General features: G+C 40.1%; 1 long non-coding RNA gene across 1 annotated transcript in view; it reads left to right on the top strand.

Moving 5' to 3' along the window:
* Window positions 1–21,505, top strand: part of LOC100910304 (uncharacterized) — a 76,877-nt gene extending 55,372 nt beyond the window's left edge. Inside the window, 2 exon segments of the long non-coding RNA NR_131082.1 lie at window positions 20,096–20,217; window positions 21,221–21,505. This is a non-coding gene — a long non-coding RNA (uncharacterized LOC100910304).
* Window positions 21,506–23,020: the final 1,515 nt, after the last annotated feature.

Here is a 23,020-nt window from a genome sequence, read left to right as displayed (position 1 = left end):
GAAATAAAACAAAGACAAACTTGTTCTCTATTTATGAGGTATATTTATCTAGATGAAAAAGATAGAAAAAAAATCAGATATCAAGATAAGGAAAGGGCACAAAAAACATACACTGACAAAAAGCTAGCAATATTATATTAGCTTCAGAACAAATATACATTGATACAAAAAAAAGTCGTACTAGTAACACACTAAGGAATTATGCAGAGAATAGGAAGATTTCTAAGTTAATACATGGAAAATAATAAAAATATGCAAACAGAAAACTAACATGCTTCACAAGAAAGTGGATTCACCTGCCTTGCTGGTGAGAAACTTTGACAGATACCTTCCAAACATGATGGGTTGTTATAGGACAGAATAGGTTAAAAAAAAAAAAAGGAAGGAAGGAAGGAAGGGAGGGAGGAAGGAAAGAAGGAGGGAGAGAAGGAAGAAAGAAAGAAAGAAAAAAAAAGAAAGAAAGAAGGAAAGGAAGAAAGAAAGAAAGAGAGAAAGAAAGAAAGAAAGAAAGAAAGATGAATAAAGCAAAAAAATGTGAAACCATTGAACACTGAAGGGTCTAAGGATCTAGGAGGAACATATACTGAAAATAAGTCATTCTGGTAAGCATTATAGAAAAAGCAGAGAAATTCATAAACTATTAGAACATGAGCTATCTTCAAAAGTATTAGAAGGGTCTTGTCACCTGAAAGGTTTGCCCTTACAAGACAAACCTCAATACAACCAAAGCAGAAAAAGTAATTAGAAATAGTCCACATAACTGGAAGTTGAAAACCAGATTGTGAATGACTCAGAAGTCAAATGATAAATCATAGAGGAAATAGAAAACTAAGACAAAAGGATGACTGGAAAAATAATAATTATCTATGGATCATAACTAGAGTAGAGTTACACTCTCAAGAGAAAGCAATAGGCTTGAATATGGACACACACACACACACACACACACACACACACAGGAAAATGAATGGCCAAATTTAATGAATAAATTATTCAATGTAGGAATGAGCTAAGAAAGAGAAGAATAACCTCAATGAAAGCAGAAATATTTTTTAAAAAATAGGAAACTATTTTCTAGAAAATAAAACTTCTAAAAGCTACCTCTAAGAAAAATAGAGTGTGGCTAATTCCAAAGTAATTTAATGAAGTCTACCTCATGACTGGAATTATTCTCTTTCTCTCTCCTTCAAGTACAAAAGCTAACACTTGAAAAATACAATAGAACATTATCTTTTCAGAAGATTCTACCTCACATATTTGTAATGCTTCCAGAAGATAGGAAAAGAGGGAAGCAGACATTCTGAGCCAGATGTTCCTAATTGAAAAGTAAAAACATCCAAGGCCAGTTTCACACATGCATATTAATGTTAAAAAAATCCCAGGATATTAGAAAATACAATTGCCTATTCCTCATTTCACAAACTAAGGAAAAGTATAATGTCAAATTTAGAAAGAAAAGCTCTGTGTGAATAGAGTGGATTTACTACCAGAAAATTGATTTATACCCATGAAAGATTAGAGAAGGAAAATTATATATTTTTTTCAACATAGGCAGAGAAACATTTGATAACTTTCAACTTCTATCTATAGTTCAACATGAGCAATCATCATAGAAAGTAATGTCCCAGAGACGATGAGAGCTACAGATTTCATTCATTCATTTCATTCATTGTATGATGATCATATAGGATACATGAAATTATTCCAATTGTTTGTGTATTTATTAAAGTTTTCTCTGTGACCCAGCATGTGGTCTGTTTTAGGAGAACTTCCATATGCTACTGAGTAATATGTATATTTTTGGACAATTTGAGTGGACAGCAAGATCCTTTGACCTTTGACCTTTGATGCAAGATCCCATTTAATCATGAAACTTTTCTGTTTAATTTTTGTCCAATTGACATGTCTATTGAAGAGATTAGAGTGTTGGGATCACCTACTATTGTTGGCTCTGTGTTTGTCTGTGCCTTTAATTCCATCAGTATGGCATTTTAGGAAACTGGGTACACACAGTTTGGTGCATATATGTTTAGTATTGTAACATTTTCTTATTGATCGATAGATCCGTTGATTAAAAGGAACTGCTCTTCTTTGTCATTTTGATTAGATTGGAGTCCATTTTATCAGAAAGTATCCAGTCATGTTTTCTTGTTTCCTGATCCGATTTGCTTGGAATATTTTTCCAACCCTTCACTTTAAAATAGTATCTATCTTAAAGCCCACTTTCTTGTAGACAACAGATTTTGATTTCTAAATGCATTCAGCCAACCTGTGTTTTGTTTTTGTTTTTCTATTGGAGAGTTGAAGCCATTACTATTTAGAGTTGTTATTGGAAAATATGTGTATACTGCTGTCATTTTCTTTTTCTTTAGGATTTTTTAATGCTATATGCATTGGTGTTTTGCCTGAATGTATGTCTGTGTGAGGGTTCCAGATGCCCTGGAACTGGAGTTACAGACAGCTGTGAGCTGACAAAACCTGGGACCTCAAGAAGAGCAGTCAGTGCTCCTCACCAATTGAAATGCCTCTCCAGCCCCTGCAGTACTTTCTTTTGCAGTTTTTATTCTAAGGCATGTTTTTATTTCATCACATATCATTTTATATGTTTCTAGAGTCTTTGGGCTGGGTTTATTCCTCTAGCGACTGCATAAATAACTCATTACTAAATGAAGAATGGCTCAAAGAGAAAAAGTTAAAATATTCTAAATGAGAATGAAAACACAACACACAAAACCTGTAAGACATATTAAAAGCAATCCTAAGGGGAAAACTATAGTCAGGAGGAGCACACACAAATGACTGAGGGATGTAACTGGAGAAATCGGAAAAATAAAAACAAAACAAACTCAAACCCAGGAGTCAGTGAGAAATAATAAAAACCAAAGAGACTAATGAAATAAAAACATATAAAACAATTCAAAGAATCAGTAAATGTAAGGGCCGAAATAAACACTGGGCTTAAGTGATACCAGAGGAGATCAAAGTAATCCTCGGGGGGGGGGGGGGAAGAGTAATACTAGAGGCATGTGACTCCAGACTCTGGTATATTATAGAGCTATATTCATAGAAACCATATGGTCCTGTCACAAAAACAGACACATAGACAAATGGAAAAAGCTAGGAGACCCAAACAGGAGTACACATGACTACAGCCATCTGATATTTGACAAAGATGGCAAAAACATACACTAAAAAAAAAAAGGCAAACAGCTCTTTCAAAGAAAAGTAGTGCTGGGCAAACTGGATGAAGAATGAAGTTAGACCTTAATCTGTCACCCTGTGCAAAAGTTAGCTCCAAGTGAATCAAAGAGCTCAGTTAGAAGTTGGAAATGCTAGATCAGCTAGAAGAAAATACAGGCAGCATTTTTACATGATATAGAGGTAGGAAAGGGCTGTCTGAGTAGGACCCATCTGTCCAGGATTTAAGGCTAATGATTTAAATTCAAGGCCTCAAAAAAAAAAAACAAATTTAAGAGTTACAGCTAAGTAAACAATGAAGTAACAAGCAAACCAGAGAATGAGGTGGACACCCCGCAACCTACATCTGACAGAGGATTCATATCCACAGCATACAAAGAATTAAATATAGTCAAGGAAACAAATGGCCCAGTTGAAAACTGTTCCGGAGTTCTACATGGAGATTTCTTGGTAGCAGAAAAAGAAATAGCCAGGAATTATTACATATTAAAGAGTTTGCATCACCCTATTCAATAAAAGACAATTAAATCAAAACCAATCCTGAGATTTCATCCCACATCAACCAGAATGACTAAATTCAATACTACAACCAATAGAAAATTCCGGTGGGGCTGAGGAGAATGTATAAACTCCATTCACTGTTGGTGGGAACGTACACTGGCGTACCACTTTGGAAATCAGTATATGGCAGATCCTTAAAAAACTAAAAGTAATTCTACTATAAGACCCAACTATACCACTCCTTGGCATATGCCCAATGGTCTCCACACCCTATTCCAAGAGTATTTGCTTAGAACTACACAATTAAAACAGCCTACACGTCCCTGAACAGATGAATGGGTAACGAAATGTGCTACTTATGCGTAGCACAAAACTATTCAGCTGTAAAGAGAACCGGAAGGTAAATGGCTGGAACTGGAGAATATTACATTGATCAAGGTAACCCAGACACAGAAAGAGAAACACCACATTCTCTCTTCAGTTTCTAGTTCTGAATCCTCAGAGGAGAGCATAGCATGGAGTGACAACAGAAAAAGGGACCATTTTGGAGGCTTCAGAAAGCAATATCAGGGTACAGATGATAAGAAGACAAAAGTGGAAAAATAAATGGTGGGGCTTCAACTGTAAGAGAATCGAGATCAGTACAGAAGGATGGGAGGATGGAGGACACACAGACAGACAGACAGATAAACAGACAGACAGACAGACAGACACACACACACACACACACACACACACACACACACATATGAAATTTATACAACTGAGACTGAAAAAACCCTGCAACAAGGGTCAATGACTAATAAGACACTAGAAGCTTCCTTTTGGGTGGTTGGTCAGAGGAGTGTCAATGACTCCAAAAACAACATAGGCAATTTCTTTCATCCTTAGAAGCCTCTCAGAGGTTGGAGGTAACACCCTAGTACAGATAATGTACATACTATATGTAGGAGTTGGATGGTTCAAGCTGGATCTGTTCAAAAAGCCCCCTTCCTGTAATCTAGCTTCCATTTTCAGGAGGTAATGTCCAGAGTTCCAAGAGAAGAGAGCAACTAATAGGTCTACCCAGCTGTGAAACCCATGAACCACAAGAATGACTGAAGCTTATAGAACCTACACAAAATTCATGGCCTTCCTACTGTTCTGGTTGCTGCGATGTAAAAGGTGTCCTTTGGCACCAATCCAGTAATTCTGGTTCTTCGGTCAATATCTTTGACGCCCTCTCAAACTGATTTGATAGCTTGCAGTTAGGTTGTTGCTATGGTGGCGGGGGAGGTGAACTGAGTTTCTTACCTTAAACCCACAACAAAATCTAAAAGAGGTTAACAGTTTATATTCAAAGGCACTTGTGCAAAATTCTAAGAAATAATTTAGAAGGATCTTCATGATCTCAAAGTAAACAATAACTCACGTCAAAAAAATACAAGCGGCATTACAATTTGATGTATTTACTTTCTTTAGTATCATGATAGCTTGTTTATCAAAAGATTATACAGAGATTTAAATATGGTGGACAGTCATATTTGGTGAGCAAGGCCACTTCTGTCTCTTCTAAATAACCTCCATGGCTTGTGTGTACAGAAGCAGCTAGGTGAACAGCCCCTTATGAGATTACAGTCCTTCCATGGCTGTCATAAAATACATACCTGCCCAGCACACTTACTTTAGATTTCCAAACTGAATGAGTATTTTTCTGCATGTATAAATGTGAACTGTGGGGGTTGGAGATTTAGCTCAGTGGTAGAGCGCTTGCCTAGCAAGCGCAAGGCCCTGGGTTCGGTCCCCAGCTCTGGAAAAAAAAAAGAGAAAAAAATGTGTACTGTGTGTGTTTAGTGCCCGCAGAGACCAGAACTGGGCACCGGATACCCTAGAACTTGTGACACTGATGGTTGGGAGCCTTTGTGTATGTGTTGGGAACTAACCCTGGATCCTCTGAGAGTTCGTGGAACGATCCTCGCCTCTGAGCAGTCTCTGAAACTTCTTTCTACCTGTTTTGAAGTAGCACGCCTGCAATTTTCCACTCATTATCTCTATTTTGCCGCCATTATCGTATATGCTCATCTCTCTTGGCTTCCAACACTGAGCTGTTGGCTCTGTGAGGTCACTCTCACTCCATTGCTCACTTATCTTCCATTTTTGATAGAATGCAGAGCTGTGAGTTTCATGTTCTTCAGAAGGTAAAGATGAAAGGTAAACACCAGTTCTAATGTTCTCTAGTCTTTAACAATACCAATTTCTTTTAGGGCGTTCACTTCATTGTGATTTTAAGATTGCAGAGTTATACAGTGAGCTCAATAGGCCATCCTTGGGAATGTCTGGATGAAGGGCAGAGAGTATGGCTGCATTTATATCCTTTGGAACTTCAGTGATTGATTTCCCAGCAAAGAGCTCAAAGGTCACTGCATCAAGACATCAACTCTCGTCCTTTCTCTTTTGTCATTTCTCTGTAACCTGAGGAATTTTAGTCCTTCATCCAGAGAAAAATTGAGTAAGATGTTTCATGCCTGTAATTCATGACACACGGGAGGCTGAGACAGAAACACCTCAAACCGGAGGCCAGCCTGTGCTACTCAGGGCATTCAAAATGGGAAACTTAATGAGACCAGATACAAAAGTAGAAGAAATAGAGAGAGCTGTAGACAAGACTAAGCTATAGAATGCTTGTCTAGCATATATAATTCTCTTGTCTATCCTTGAACAACAACAACAACAACAAAATAAAAACCTTTCCGAAACGAAAGGGTTAAAGGAATGTTAAAGTATATACCAGTGAGAGAAATGAGGAGCAAGACACTGGATTGCTCAAATGAATTAGAAATTTTGATTACTAGTGCTCGAGGCCAGCAATATTTGCAATGTTTCGGGCCCAAGGGTGCCAGACTGCCTGTGAAAAAGACAAAATTAATTAATGTTTTCTGAGATTAATTAGAAAATTAAATGGAAGTAAAATGAAAATCAGCACGGCTTAGCCTGCTCGATTTGTGACCGTGTGTCAGTAGATTTCAGTGTTACTCCAAATTTCCGTGTTTTACTTGAATAAAAATATAGTTAAATTATCTATAATTGATTTTCCTCCTCCCCTGCACCAAATTCCAGACCAAACTTCTAAGAACATCACAGAATTGCAAAACATTGAGACCCATGGCAGAATTAAAGCTCTTTAAAGTGCCTTTGTTGCATATAAGTTAAAGTACCCCAAACTCCCGGTGGGGTTTTGGAATATCTCAGCAGTCTACCTTGCAGGCCTTTCCCTAGGTAGCCCCTATGGATGCTATAGGTTTTTCCAGTTACATTGCTGCACAATGCATGAGATCTTTGTGCTGTGAAAAAGAAGGTAACAGATGCTGGTGGCAGCAAACAGAGCTTGAGGAATTGCTTCAAAAGTGCTACTTGGATGAACAAGACAAACATTTCAATTGCTTTCCTGCATCCTGCTGTCTATAAAGTGAATATATTTTAAATATCTTCCACATATCCACTCTAAGCAATCAGATAACTTAGAGGAGCTTTGTGTGCTGTTATCCCAACTCTAGTTTAATATGGCTGGCAGTCATGGACATCCTATAACTAAGAACTCAAGGAAAACTTGCTTTAGTGGACACAGGCTGAGCAAATGCCATGGCCTTTCACCAGACAGGATATGTGTCTTAGATGTCATGACATGCGCTAAAAGTCTTACTCTATGGAACCTCTTCCAGTTTAACAAATTCTCTTCTCTGAGTTTGCTTTTCCCACCACTGTCTGTCTTCTGCCTATTCCTCAGAGCCTGTGATAGCCTGTGTGTTGGAATAACCAATGGAGCTGCTATGGTCATTATGCACTTCTAGCAAGAGGTTCCAACAAACTCAACAGGTTACTGATTTTTGTCATGATGTGGACCCTCGGAACACATAACTAGAAAGGTTCCTACATTTCCACAGCCAACTGGCTTTCTTCTAAAGTTTTTAAAGAATAGTCCAAGAGAAGTTTTCCCCAAGCACACAGTATATATTATCTACAGTGTTTATCCTGACAAGCATTCTTAAGTGTGCGGTGACTGATAGTGCTCGATCAATGTAAGCATTCACTGTATCAAATCTATGAAGTCCTTTGTAAAGGCTAACGTGGTCCTCCAAGGACCAGGACTCCTTCTATACTTAGGGACTGACATAAATAAATGAAAACAAGAACATATCTTTTTAAGTGAATAAAAAATATTTTATGAGACATCAGGACTTATGGTAGGTGAATGCAAAGAGTGTAGAGGGGCTCTTCACCAAGTAAGGCAGCCTTTGAAGAGTTTTCTATGATCACACAAATTTAGGAAGGACAGTCACCCACACAATTGCTTTTGAACCCATGAGAAATGTTAAGTCCCTGGGAACTTCTGTAGAAAGGAAATCGGTTTAAATGTGTGAAATCATGTTTAGCTACACGCATATATTTTATTTATCAACAGGAAATGGACTAGCCTCGCAGGATGTCTATCAGAGCCCTATAGACCTATAATTTGTTCTTTGCAATAGAAAGGTCCAATAATTGACTAAATCCTATACATTGAAGAAATGGAGTTTTAATGGAGGGTACAGATGCCAGTTACTACATGTAGCTGAGGCAAGGACACCTGAGAGAACATCCCAAGAAGGGAAGGTTAACTTTGATGCAGTTTCACAGAGCTAAGTTTTGTTCTTCTTGGCAGAAAATCATAGCTGTGGAAACAGTGAAGAGAAGGTTCTTTTCCTCATAAAAGAACAAAGAGGGAGAGATAGAAAAGAGCCTGAGACCAGAATCCCTGAGGACCTGACCCAGTAACCTACTTCCTATGATTATCCCCCATCTCCTAAACTATCTCAGAACTCTTACCCCTGATATAATGGCTACACATGGAACCACCCCCAAGAGGAACCTTTCAACTGGATATTCCATAACAATAAATGCAAAAATGCGTGACCTTCAAAAAACGTCCTAAGCCACAGTAGATGGTTCTAGTTCCAACTAATCGAGTTTAATAAGTAACACGTATATGTCTTGTTCCCCTTTAACAAATCTAATTGATTCCTGGTAGCAACAAGAGGTATGAGGAGTCACTGATTTGGACTGTGCTCTTATGATCACCCCTGATGGATCAATACCGAATGGGAGTCTCTCATGCCAAATACTGCACCCTCAAACTGAACCTCGAAGGAACCAGATCCCAAAGCAGACCAGCTGTCTCTGAAAATGAAGAGCTCAGGTTTACCTGAGCCCAATAAAGAAGTCTGCCTTGCTTGCATTGACAGTAACCTAGTATTCAATATTAAGTTTTTCCTACTGCATCCTTGTTAACTTTTTTCCTTTATAGTGTCATCCTTTTTTTCATTTATTTTTTACTGCATTTTTTATTTACATTTCAAATGTTATCCTCTTTCCCAGTTTCCCGTCCTTAAACCCCTATCCCATCCTCCCTCTCCCTTTTTCTACGAGGGTGTTTCCCCTACTCATCAACATCCTTAGTCATTGGGGAAATGCAAATCAAAACAACCCTGAGATTCTACCCCACACCAGTCAGAGTGGCTAAGATTAAAAAAAAAATCATGTGACAACAGATGCTGGCGAGGATGTAGAGAAAGAGGTACACTTCTCCATTGTTGGTAGGATTATAAGCTGGTACAACCACTCTGGAAATCAGTCTGGAGGTTCCTCAGAAAATTGGACATTGCACTACCTGAGGACACAGCTATACTACTCCTGTGATGCTCCAACATATAACAAAGACACATGCTCCACTATGTTCATAGCAGCCTTATTTATAATGGCCAGAAGCTGGAAAGAACCCAGATGCCCTTCAACAGAGGAATGGATACAGAAAATGTGGTACATCTACACAATGGAGTACTACTCAGCTATCAAAAACAATGACTTCATGAAATTCATAGGTAAATGGATTGAACTAGAAAATATCATCCTGAATGAGGTAACCCAATCACAAAAAACACACACGGTATGCACTCATACATAAGTGGATATTAGCCCAAAAGCTGGGATTATCCAAGATACAATCCACAGATCACATGAAGCTCAAGAAGAAGAACGACCAAAGTGCAGATGCTTCAGTCCTTCTTAGAAGGGGGAACAAAAATATTAGTAGGAGGAAATATGGAGAAAAAGTTTGGAGCAGAGACTGAAGGAAAGGCCATCCTTGTTAATTCTTATAAAGCCCACTTCTCTACCTCTGCACAGTGGGGAAAAAATGTTCCTCTTGAAGAATGAGACTTTGCCAGTTGAATCACATGTAATAGTCAACTGGATCTAAAGCTAAACTGGTTGGATACTACACCATACCAGCACTAATATGGGACTTTCTCATGGCGGAGGTGAGGGCATCCTCTGGGATCCTCTGGGATCCTCTGGGACCCTCCCCTACTTCCGCATTTCTTGACTGACTCTATTCCTTATTGGCTCTCCAGGTGACTTGGACAAGCCTCATGACGAATCTTGCATTCCAGTGTTGATGTTAGAAGTGACAGTTACTCTAGTCTGCTCCTATGCCTCTCATCCCTGGTTCAAAACAAAAGAAATAACACAGGAGGGCAGTGAGTGAGGTGCTAGTGCCCTGTCTGTGTGGCCCTCTCTCTCTCCTACAGACTTGAGAGGTGTGTTATACCCAGAGGTCCCTGCTGTTGTGGCAGCAGCAACATTGTCACTGGTGGAAGCATCCCTGCTGCCTTCGTCATAAATGTTCTATGTTGACATAGATACACCGATCTGTTCTTTTCTGCTCTGTCTCAACTATTCTTGAGTCTGGGTACAACGCCCATCTTCATGCGAATGTCCAATTCAGAGAAATAACAACGGTAGTCGGAGAGAGGATTGGAGAAGGAAGAATCGATACACTCAAGGGCATAAGAGCAATGGAAAGCACATGCTTATAAAAAAACAGGAAGCCCACAGTGGGGGTGGGGAGTAGCATTCAGCCTGTTGCTTAGGACGTTTCTAGCAGTGAGATTTTTCAGCCAGTGTGAGCAGCTCAGTCTGACACAACGTGCCCAGGAACCACTACAATGACTGTAGCCCATCTCCACACTCGCCTGTATTGCCAACAACCAACGGGGGAAAGGGGTTTCCTCCCTAGTGTCTGGTTCAGAAGCAGAGCTTCAGCATCCTGAAGTATTACTGTCCTCACAAGCTCTTGTGTTTAGAACCAAGTGATGTGCCTTGGCCAACGTGTGATCTCTTAAACAGGAAGTCTCTTCAACAACACTACCCCAAAATGCGTTATGAGAAAGCCAAAATGAACGCAGAAGTAAACAGACAAAATTTCAAAAACGTTTATAAACATGGAGTGTTTTTGGCACTACTTCGAAATGACAGCATCGGTTGCCCTTTTCTGAGGGGGTTCTGGTTTTGTTTTTGTATTTAATTTTGTTTTCTTCTTCCTTCTTCCTCCCTGGCTGTCCTTTATGTGATTTTATTTTATTACTGCTTAGCCTCCACTATGGATAAAGATCTCAGGGATGACCATGCCAGGGCCCAGGATACTCTGCTGCCCCACACTGAGCTCGACCCTGCTGACACTGAAGGAAGGACACTCATACAGGGGGTGGCAACCAGCCCTTTCCTCAGAGAAAGACAGATTGCCTCCATAGGCCTTGATGGCCTTCAAGTTAACAAAGCACAGGAAAAGGAGCAGAGTGAATCTTACTTTAACTCATTTTGTTCCTGAATTTATTTCACAGCAGCTAGTAGGGGGCAGCTGCCGAAGCAGCCAAGTCTTGTTATTTGTGGGATGTGATGATATCTGGACCCCTGGCTCATCCTGAGGAAGACACGGTTAATGAGGGAGAAAAATGAAAAGGGTACCACACCAGAGTGTGTTTGTGGTAATGTGGGAGCAAGCAGTCCCGTCTGTTCTGTGCTTTCTTCTCCTCGATTTATGTGGGTTTCAGGAGACTCGAATATAAAGGTACCAATAAGTAAATTTACTTGAGACAGTTAAGGGTATTGGAGGCAATGAATCTCAGTCTCTGTCTCTCTGTCTCTCAGTATCTCTCTCTCTCTCTCTCTCTCTCTCTCTCTCTCTCTCTCTCTCTCTCTCTCTCTCTCTCTCTCTCTGTCTCTTGGGAAATCACAGGAACACAGTTCATCTCTCCATTAGCCTCCTAAGAAAGCCCTAAACCAGATATTTGGCATTCTCTTATTCCCAACATATTTTTCATTGGCACATCTAATTTTTATTTCTGTCGTGTCTTTTTTTTTCCAGTGCACCCTTACCACTTTTCTAAATAATAGTCCATTAAACAGTTCACAGTGTGTGTTCGGTAGAAATGTGAAAAAGTGATTGGATGATACTAATTAAGGAGAGATTTTTGTTTCCACTTACTGCAGATCAATGGTGGGTTACATTAAAGCTGTGTTTTGTGATGAGTTTAATACAAAAGAACAGCTGTGCTAAATACATATTTCAAGACGTACAGGTAGGTCAAATGAATGCTCCTTTCTTGGAGAAGTCTGTATGTTGTAACTATAAATTTTACTTGCAGAGCTGTGTGGAAATATAAAGGCTAATTATTCCCCATGATCATTGTTTCGGTAGAATCAAAGGGTAGAATTGGGAACTGTTGAGCTGCTGTGGGATCATAATTTAGTCCAGGTCCTCCAGAATCCCAGGAGTAGTGATAAAATACTGTTATGTTATGTTATTCTTCTAGCCTGGTTTTCAAAATGGATTTCAAAACAATCAGATTTTCTTTTGTTTCTTAGTGATCTAAAATCGAGTAAAAACAAAGATGGGAACCAATGTGGCCTTATGCCTGCGCCAGAGCTGTCGTTGGGGTTGTCCCTCACCCATCATGGCCTGATAGAATTTGGTTCTACAAGTGCACATTCCCCTATCGAAGTCTGAAGCAGATATCATAGTTCTGAGAAGGCAATGGATACATGAACATTGAAAATTTGAGAGGCTAAACACCTCGATTAAGGGAATTACAGGCAGAGAAACAAAAAAGAGGCAACCCTGATAACAAATATCATCCTGAGGTTTCCAGCTGTATGGATGAGTCTGTATATCTTATTTGGGGAATTTTTACTCCACATAATGGTCTTATTCTTGGTGCATTTTTCTTCCTTAATCTTTTGGTGATTGTTATGGTTTGTATATGCTGGGCCCAGGGAGGGGCACTATTAGAAGGTGTGACCTTGTTGGAGTAGGTGTGTCACTGGGTATGGACTTTAAGACCCTCATCCTAGCTCCCTTGAAGTCAGTTTTCTGCTAGCAGCCCTCAGATGAAGATGTAGAACTCTCAGCTCCTCCTGCACCATGCCTGCCTGGATGCTGTCATGTTCCTGTCTGGATGATAATGGACTGAACCTCTGAACCTGTAAGCCAACCCCAATTAAATGTTGTCCTTATAAGAGTTGCCTTGGTCATGATGTCTGTTCAGAGCAGCAAAACCCTAAGACAGAAGTATACAAGGGAGCCTATCATAGGCTTCTGCTCAGCTAACAAGACGCTTGCCCGCTCGATTACAGACTTGCAGATTCATAGACTGGATGCTCTCCTGGATAGGGTTTTAGTATAATTTCAGTTTCAGTCAAGTATGCATCCTGCTTAACTTTACAAAGGAAAGGCTGAGCTGCCTAATGAATGAACGCAGCTGAAAGCCTGCTAGGAAGGAATATTCCAGGTCGACTTCTTGATTCTACATCTGAGTGGCTGGATGACTCAGGGCAAGCCTAGTCCTCTGTTTTCTGTCCTTGATGGTAATTCGAGTCACTCAAGAGCATCAGTCTGTGCTAACTAACTTCAAAGAGAATCCTTCCCTAGAAGGAGATGTGAGCCAGGGGGTAAGGGTAGGGAATCAGGCTGTGAAAATACATTTCTTTTAACATGGGGCCAAAAGCTCAGGAAGCTATGGTTGGTTAAGAGTTCAGCTTTTCAGAAAAGCCAGAAAAAAAAACTCAAATAGGCTCAGAAGAAAGGACAGAGTCTCTATTTCCGAATTCTAGGCCCATCAGATGAGGCTGGAGCAAGATTTGCAATAAAGTAAACACTGTGTTTCTATAGGCATACTGTATATTTGATGGTTTGCTCTTCAGACATACGAAGTATGCATCTCGAATCACTAGTCAATGGAGAGAATAGTCAGTGTCCTCATGGCAGACTTGTTTAAATGAGGATGAACAGAAGCAGCAACAGTCACGGAGAAAGGTTCTTACAAAGAACATGGTGTGGGTCTTTGCCAGTTAACCATGCCATAGCCAGAACAGAGATTGGTGTTAATTATTACAGAGTAAATAGACCTGTTTTACTAGCAAATATAGGGGAGGACTTGCTATATGCCAGGCAATGAGTCCAAACCTTCAGACTGAGTAGACGTTTTCTATGATTGTGGAATTTATATCTTAAGGAAACATGCCTTGAGTTCACATTTTTGTTTAAAAGGCAATGTGCATGTATGTTCATGCATGCATACATGTATGTGTGCATGTGAGTTGCTAGCTTAAAATGGAGCAAACCCAGGAAAAGCTTTCATTCATAAAGCTTTAACTACAAATTGAGTGGCTGCTACTAAAAGTAAGGAGTTCCAATCAGAAACTCCACATCGAGAACCAACCTTCTCAATCCTGCAGTTTTTCTAAGGTATCTTCACAGCCTGTGGTGGGAGAAGTATGGGTCTCATCTCTCCTGGGTAGTAACTGGAGGCTTAAGCATCACTCAGAGTCTAACACTAGGTGTGCCAGGGAGCCCTGTGAGCCACTAAGGTAAGGCCAATGGGAATGATTCATGGTACTGGATCCCTGGATAGGGGACAGGGCTTACTACAGACAGGAGGGAGATTTTGCACACCTTGGTGAAGCGCTAGCACTTATCTGTTCAGTCTTATTTGGACAAAACTTCAGTCTGGACAAATGTTGCCAAATGATTAATAATTTTCACAGAAGATATAGGAATGCATTAGAAATAAAAGGGTTACAAATGCAATAGGGAAAATCTAGAATATTTTCTAGTTGAGTTGGCTGAGCAAATTACTTAAAGCTATGACTCTTCTTAGTTCAGCCTACAAATAAATGAGTAGAATTTCAGAATACATGATTGCTAGGTTATATATATCTAGAGGGGGGGAGGGGGGGAGAGAGGGAGAGAGAGATAGAGAGAAAGATAGAGAAAGTTTGTAAACTCTAAACTCTATTATATATGAACATGATTTCCATAATACATGATTTTTAGATGCTTGTAGGTTTTTTTAAGAATAAATAATATATCTCTTCCACTCATCAAATTTTTCCCGAAGTCTTATTCCTATTTGATTGAGAAATCATGTTCTAAAACCAATTTCTGTTAAACTGTTGCTATGGGATGCCCCATTTTTAAGTTAGAATAAAAGAAACATGATATTCTTTTATTCTTTTATTTAGTAGATATTTATAAGCAATTACTGTGGCCATATCTCACAGTGATAGTCGAGCACTGATCACCTGACTTTTATAGGCCAGAATGTGTTAGGTAGCTATGCATAGGCACAACACAAGAACAGAAAATGGAACTGACTCCACAGGGCTTTGGAGCTTTGGTATTTTAGAAAGAAATTTGTCCACCATTATTTGAGACAATGGAGGCAAAGGACTCTGTGTAGCAGTGCCTTGTGTTCTATATTATATCAACACTGCACAATATTTCTAATGCAAAGAATCCAAAAGAGTAAATACAGATAGCTGTTCATATCTGGCTCAGAGGATAGCCAGAAAGACTGGAAGAAGGAATAACTTGTTTTGGCATGGATGGGGCTGGGCAAGCATTTGTAATGAATGGCAAGCAATACCTGGGAATGTGTCAAATAGACTTAAAGGAAACAGCAGGTTTAGTGCACAAGCATTTTGTTAGGTAGCTTCTTCATGGTCAGATTTGGAGGCTGTGTCCCCTTTTCTTACACTAGGGAAGTAAACCTAAAGCTTTTTCTTCATTGGGTTGTATGAAATGGTGGCAATATCATAGCTTCTCTTCAAGAAAGCTACTTCTCTTGGTCAAAATGATGAAATCCATCTCTGGCCTTGAGTGGAAACATGGCATTGTGATTTGCTTCAAAGATGACAGCACTCCATACTATTGTGTCTCTTCCATGCAGAGTTAATTCTGATGGCTCTCTCAATCCCCTAGCCTGTAGTCCATCCCCCCCAAGATATGCGATTCTTCTAGAGATAAAGTAAAGAGATGGGAGGAATAATTATTCCCTTAATGAGATCATTTAGTTCTTCAGGAACTCCCTCTTCCATCAAACCCCTCTGGAATCTCCACCTAGCCACTTTCTTGGAGTACTCAGAAAATTATAATTCTTCCTTTTCCTTCCCTTTAAAACTTTCCTTTATTTTTGAAGAAAAATCCTAAGTAAGTTCCCTGGTACTCTGGGCTTTCCCACTCCTGTCTCTGGAGTTCCACTGCTCCTCTATCCCCACTCTACCTGCTGTGTAGCTGGTGGTGACCTATATCGATTACCAAACTTCCTAGCTTTCTTGGACATTAACTCAAGAAGAGAGAATTTTTTTTTCTTCCTCTTTTCTCTCTGCCTTCTCCTAGACGCTGGTGAGATAGAGTCATAGCTTTCAGACCCTGTTGATTTCCCTAATTAATTTCTCTGTTAACTCTAATTGTTCTAGAGCTTCCTTCAAAGTTTACTTCTAAATTCTTTCATCAATGACACTAAGAACACAAATAGGAGAATCACAGATTTCCTCCTACTGATGACACAAGCTGAGACAGACCTCACAAGAGAAGCAGTCTGAAGAACCAACCAAAGCATTTGGCATTCATTAGAATTGTAGGGATGGTGGAATCCAACATGGACATGGACATCAGACCAAGTCTCCACAGACAGGACACTACCGAGAGAAGGCTTGGTTTAAAGTAAAGATGCAAATGAGCCACAGAGTCTAGTTGGCAACTGTGGGCTTCACTAGCAGAGGGTTGTAGGGCATAGGATCTTGAGAGTACTACTTGATACCTGGTCTACACTCCTATAAAACTCCTGATTGACTATGAGAGACCTGTGAACAGGACTGAATTGTTTCACTCTTCAATGAGTATATTATATTTTGACAATCTGAGCATCTCAAAGAAAGATCTTTCCTGGGTCATAAGACCAACACATGACTATCACCAGAGAACAGCATCTGTTGCCTGCGGCCTCATCTGCTCATGACTGGTTCTATAACCTAAAGAGCCTGAACTCTGAAAATAACCTGAATGCACTCAGGAAAGGCCCTCCAGGTGCAGGCAAGATTGCACTCTTTCATCATCTTGACTTCAGATGTGTGTGACCCTGATGAAGCCTCTGACTGTGCTTTGTTGAGTCTATGGAAATTAACAAGCCCTGGTTTTAAGTTCTTACTACATTTTTAGTGATTTGTTATGTCGGGATAGAAAACCAATAAGGTATTTGGGGGGGGGGGTCAGGGGAGCGTTTACGAAGACAAAATTGGTGTCCCATTGAAAAGACTTTCTTTATGTTTTCATAAGCATAGACCATGTACTCAGGCATGGGACACGATTATGGGAGGATATTTTCAAACTTAGGCTTAGTGCCTACTAACAATAGAAGAGACTGCTCGACTACTTCAAGCAACAGGAGAACAGTACATTCGGAAGTTTTCCCGGCTGGCCATGCTAGGTGGGATTAGCAACCTTATCAGTCACTAAGGATGAAGCCCTGCCTCAGGATCATCGCTGGATCCATCGCTGTTTGCCTTGGTGGGAACAATGCCAGCTTTACCCTCCCCGTAGACTTTAGTATATTATACAAAAGTTTAAATGTAGGGCTATAGCTTGCCTTCTGGCCAGAACTCAGATGAGCTTCCTGGCCAGAGCAGAACCCAAACGTAGCTGCTAAGGCCACCATTACTCAACCCATTCACACTTGCAAAGCATACACCCAGGACAGCTTTAATGAGTGTTCTTGATGGCAGGACGGATTTCTTTGGGCATGAACTACAGGCACCCTCTCTTCCTTCTCTCCATCTTCAAGGAGGGAAAGAGGTGGCCCTTGTTCTCTTCTCATGCTCCACGTGATGCTTTATCTAAATCGCCTGCTACCGTGTGAATAAGAAAAGGCGTGAAGTGCTCACAATCTGATGTTTTTTCAGGGCAAAGTTTTCTTTTGAGCTGACAGAGAAAGCCTTTATGCGGCAAATGAATGTACTCAAGAGATTATATCAACACTAATCCAATTAAAAAATCTTTGATATATTCAGTTATTTCTGCGGTGAATTTGATGAGATGTGGATTGTAGAGAACTAAATTCAGTTAGTTTTTCCACTTAAGTCTGCATTAATCATTGTTGTCTTTAACTTTGGGGGAAATTATAACTTCTAATTATTTTCTTTATCTCTAGAATGAACAAACCAGTAATTTAAAAGAGCTTATGTGTAATCTTTTATTTTTCTGGCAAAATTAGGGTTTTCTTTTTATTAACACTTAAAGCCTAAACAAATGTATGTTACTAAATCTAGCAGATAGAATGAGTGCACGCAGCCAAGGGTTCTATTGTACACATCTATATGTTTGTGTAAGGAGGGGTAAAAGAGATTGTATGCAAAACACATTATGTAATATATAATACACACACACACATATATATATATAAATATATATGCATGAGTGTGTTTAAGAGTTAAATGGGTAAAAGAAAAAGATTTAAATGTGTGAGAAATAGTGTGTGGGGGAGGAGCTCTATGTGTAGGAGGAGAAAATAAAATTTTTTCAAGAGATTATGCATGTGTTTGGTTTTATTGAGGTTATGTCAGTCAACAAACAATGAAAGCGTTGGTTTGATTTTTCAGACAGTTGCTCTTGGATGTTTTTATTGTTTTGTTTGGTTTTTTTTTTGTTGTTTTGTTTTAATTGTTGGTTTTTTACATTTCTTTTTTTGTTGCTTTCACAAAATATTCCAACAAAAGCAATTTAATGCAGTGAGGGATTATTGTAGTTCACAGTCGAAGGTACAGTTCTTCTTGGCAGGAACTCAAGGCAACATCCACATCATAGTTTGTCTACAGTCAGGGAAGAGAGACTGATGAGAGAAATCTTTCTGCTGATTCACTTTCTCCATTTTAGAGAGTCTAGGATCCCCATTCAGATTGTGACCACACCCACCATTGCTGTGGATGCTCCCATATAAAGATAAGCTCCGAAAAGGCAAGTCCATGAATCTAGAATCCATCAAGTTGAAAATTACACTGAGCATGTCAGAAGTCTTTAGCTATTAACTATTGACTATAAAGACCATGTGCTATAATGACAGACATGTGGGAACATTGAGAGAAAAATAACCAATGACTATTTTGGTATAAAATTTAACATTTGAAGTTTAAAAAATCAAGCTTCTAGTTGAAGTTTAAGTAACATAAAGGTGGGGCATCTTTCAACTCTTCTTTCAGCCTATAAGCTTTGCTTAACTGTTGGTGTGAAAGAAACACGGAGAAGAAAAAAATGGTGTTTTCTTTTATATCGAATGATCTGTTTCCACAGTCTTTAGGCAGTCATACACTTGCCCTTTTCTTGTGGACATTCCTTCACCCCTGCATGGTGATTATTCAAACTCCCTTTTGAGTACGAACACGTGTAATTAAGTTTTCGGTTGATTTGGCTAATTAACTGAAACCGTTGTCTGTAGGCTGGAGCAGAAGAGCAAGTTGTGAGGAGTAGACTTACCACTCATTTTTCTCTGAAGGATAATGGAAATCAGAGGATATATTTTAAGGTCAGGCCAGTAAGCGTCCAATTTTTCTAAGAATGTTAAATTCCCATTTCAAGGCTTTTGTGCAGTCTTGAGCTTCAAATTCAAGGTCTCAGTTCTGCTCTTAATGGAGCCTGAAGTGCACTTCTTGATCCGTATGGATTGTCAGCCACTGGGACATGGCTATCCCTTAGGACCAAAACCAAAGCGCAAGACAAAGATGCCAGCTCGGCTACCTTCATGACCATGGACTTTGTAGATGTCACAGTTCAGATGGTGGGTAAAGTAGGGGAGAAATTAATTCCGGTTTTATTGTTTTACTGTATCTCATGTTAAAGATTGACGCCAACGCTATATTTGTGCCAAGTGGGTACTCTGCCACAGGAATCTATCCCTAGTCCTCCCCTCTTTTATAATGACTTGGGGTCTAGATAAGGTGCCTATTTAAGTGATCTTGAACTCACTCTACTGCTCGGACAGGCCTGAGCCTCACGAGGAGATAAAATTACTGCCCTCGGCTACCAGGCCTGGAAGGGGAAACATCTTAAGTTATTTGGCTACTTTAAAATTGTATTTTATCTTTCATAAATTACACATTATTGTGGGGATATACTTATTACACAAATGTCTCTGGTTTGAGAAAACTATAGAATAATAAATAATTGTTGACGTGACTTTCAAGTGTTCCGGTTTAACCCTGCACTCTTATATAGGGAAAAAGAAGTCCAGGAAATATTAAGAATTGCTCAGTGAAGACCTGGGATGCTGAGAGCCCTTCCAGTGCCCTTCCACTGTTCTCAACAGCAAACGGTTAAGGCTGTCTCTGGAGCTCAAGGTTGGTATACCTTGCTAAAGTGGGGGACTGCACGGAGCTGTAATGGCTTATGTGCAGCTCACTACATGAGGAATAGCTGCTGCTGTCTCCTAGGAATGAGGAGGTGGGAGCATCCCACAGACATATTTGCTGGAGATGCTTGGCTTTGTGTTGTTCTCCATTGGGCACATCCTTTGGTCAGTCTCTGGGGTCAGTGAAAGTTGCAGAGGAAAAGAAAAATCCCTGATGAAGGAATGATTTCCTGGGAGACCCATTACCTTGGGGGCTGTGCAAAGCATCTCCTGGTGGGGTGCGAAGCTGGTTTACTTGCTTTCTGCCCTTCTCTCTGTTGGGATTTTCCACAGTAAACACCCTGAGTCCCCACCTTCAATCACCTTCCTCATATTGGCTAACCCACCCTCGATGTGTGTTTCCTTTACACACTGACTGGCTGACCTGGGCTGTCCCATGTTTACCTTCTCACAGACCTAAGCTCAGATTCCCTCCGTTTCTGCAGCATGATGCACACAGTGCATAGGCTGCTGTGAGGCTCCACGCACTTGACTCTACCGTGCTTTACAGACATCACGTCATCAGGAACATGTATGCTTCTGCGATACAAAACAAAGTTTTATAAACACCTAACTCATGGGTTCCAGTTTCATAATTTCTAATCTGTACAGATACATTAGCATATAGTTAATAAGTACTGGAATGTTATATTTGGATTTGTTTGTTTGGGGTTTGTTTTTCAAGAGAGGGTCTTACTATGGTGCCCTGGCTGCTCCAGAACTTGTTATCTAGACCAAATTGGTTTCAAACCAACTCAGATCCATCTACCTCTGTGCCCTAAGTGTTGGGATTAAAGGAGTATGTCATCAAGCCTACCTATGGCTTTTTGTTGATGGGTTCAAAGTGACCCTTAACTGAGATCCAGAAATACACTATAGCTGTGCCCTAGAAAGTAAATCACTTTTCTTGTTGGCCCTAAGCTCATTGCTATTCTACCATGTTCCCTGTTCAGCAATGATCCAGGGAACAACATGTGAGAGCTACAGCGGATGGTCTCAGGATGTTAAACAGAAGCAAAGACGACAAGAGCCTTGTCACTCGAGCAAAGGATCAGATACCAGCCCTGTATTAAAACAGAGCGATGAGAACATCTGAGCCACCTTTCTGTTTGCTCACAAACCATCTGCAAAGAAGTAACAGGAAATAGCAGGATGCAGAAGACAAAAGTTGCCCCATACTTGAAGGATGCCACTGAACAAAACCAAGTTTGTTTAATTGAAACAATAAATTGTTTAATTAAAAGAAATGTCTATCTCCTGCTCATTAAGATATGCATCATAGAGGTTCATTTTGGAACAAAAATTCAATATCTACTTCCTGAATTCGGTGCTATTTTTGCAGGCTTCTTTATTTACAGGATCATATTGGCTGATGGGGTAGGAAAAACGTCTGCATTTAAACTTCTCTGTGCACTGAGTCTGTCCCAATGTCTCAAATAAAATTAATAACTTCAAAAGAACTTCACCAGAAATTCTGATTAATCCAGAGATATAAATGGGGGGAAGGGAGTGAGAAAGGGCATGACTCCAAGACCTTCTAAAAGCTTTAAGATTTATTCCACTTAAACTGTGCATTAACTTTCACTGGTTGGTGACAGATCAAGGCATTTCTAGGCCACTCTGAAGGAAGGCGGATATTGGAAACTGCCTTTCTGTTAGGACATTAAATGAGCAGAATACAATTTTCTCTGTTAAAAATAAAATGGGCGTACTAGAAAGGAATTGATGGCCACAGACAGAATGCTCATAGCTTTCATAGTCTCCAATACCTTACTGGTTTATGAGATCATATGATTTAGGTTTAGGAGAAGAAATCTATAATGAAGAAGAATGTTATCTGTCCCTGTAAGTATTTTCCTAGGAGAAGCAAGCCTCCAAAGACCTCAACAGGAGTTTGCAAGCTGCCCCAAGGCATGGTTCCCTGACCTGACTGCTGTTCATTGGACCCTGACTGGGCCTCCCAAGAATGGGCGACCTGGAGCATTGACTCATTAGTTTGTTTGGCCTTCATGCTCTCCAAGAGAGCCATCTTCCTTGACTGAAATTCTGTCAGGCTGTCCCAACTGAGCCTGTCCCTTGTCATTTGTCCCACCCACAATTAAGAAAAGATGGTTCCTATCCCCCATTGTAAAGTTAAAAACAAACAAACAAACAAACAAACACTGTAAGAGATGGCAATCCAGACATGGAGTCTGATTTTAGGCAAGGACACTGTGTCTATCTCAATAAATTTTATTCCACTTAGTGTTTGCTACCCACTAAGGTAAATGTTTTCTATCCTCACTATAAAAAGTCATGCATTTAAAAGGTATATAGGAGTAAGAGAGTTGGCCCAATGGTTACAAGCACCAACTGCTCTTACAGAGAACCTAGGTTCAGCTCCTAGCATCTGAGGGGCAACTCACAACCACCCCCTAACTCCATAGCAGGAATGGTGGGGCCACCTCTATGTAAACACCAGGGGCTGCACAGTCACAAAAGCATCTCCTGCAGGAGGACCTAACTGAGGACTGCTTGAGAGACCAAGGATTGCTGGTATAAACAATGCCAGCCAATTGGGAACTGCTGTTTAGAGGAGATGTTTTCTTGAGACAAATGAGGCATGGGTGGAGGGCATTAAAGGAGCTTGCAACAGTGCTCAGATGATGTTTCTTACCTGCTCACAGAGTCTGTGTTGTTGACTCTGTACCACCTCACCTCTCAGCCAGGAGCAGGTAGGGTCAGGCATCGAGCAGTTCAGGGCACAGGCAACA

Source organism: Rattus norvegicus, chromosome 9 (genome assembly GCF_021556685.1).
Source record: "Rattus norvegicus strain SHRSP/BbbUtx chromosome 9, alternate assembly SHRSP_T2T, whole genome shotgun sequence".
In the NCBI taxonomy this organism is placed as follows: Eukaryota; Metazoa; Chordata; class Mammalia; order Rodentia; family Muridae; genus Rattus; species Rattus norvegicus.
This window is presented reverse-complemented; position numbering and strand designations above follow the sequence as displayed.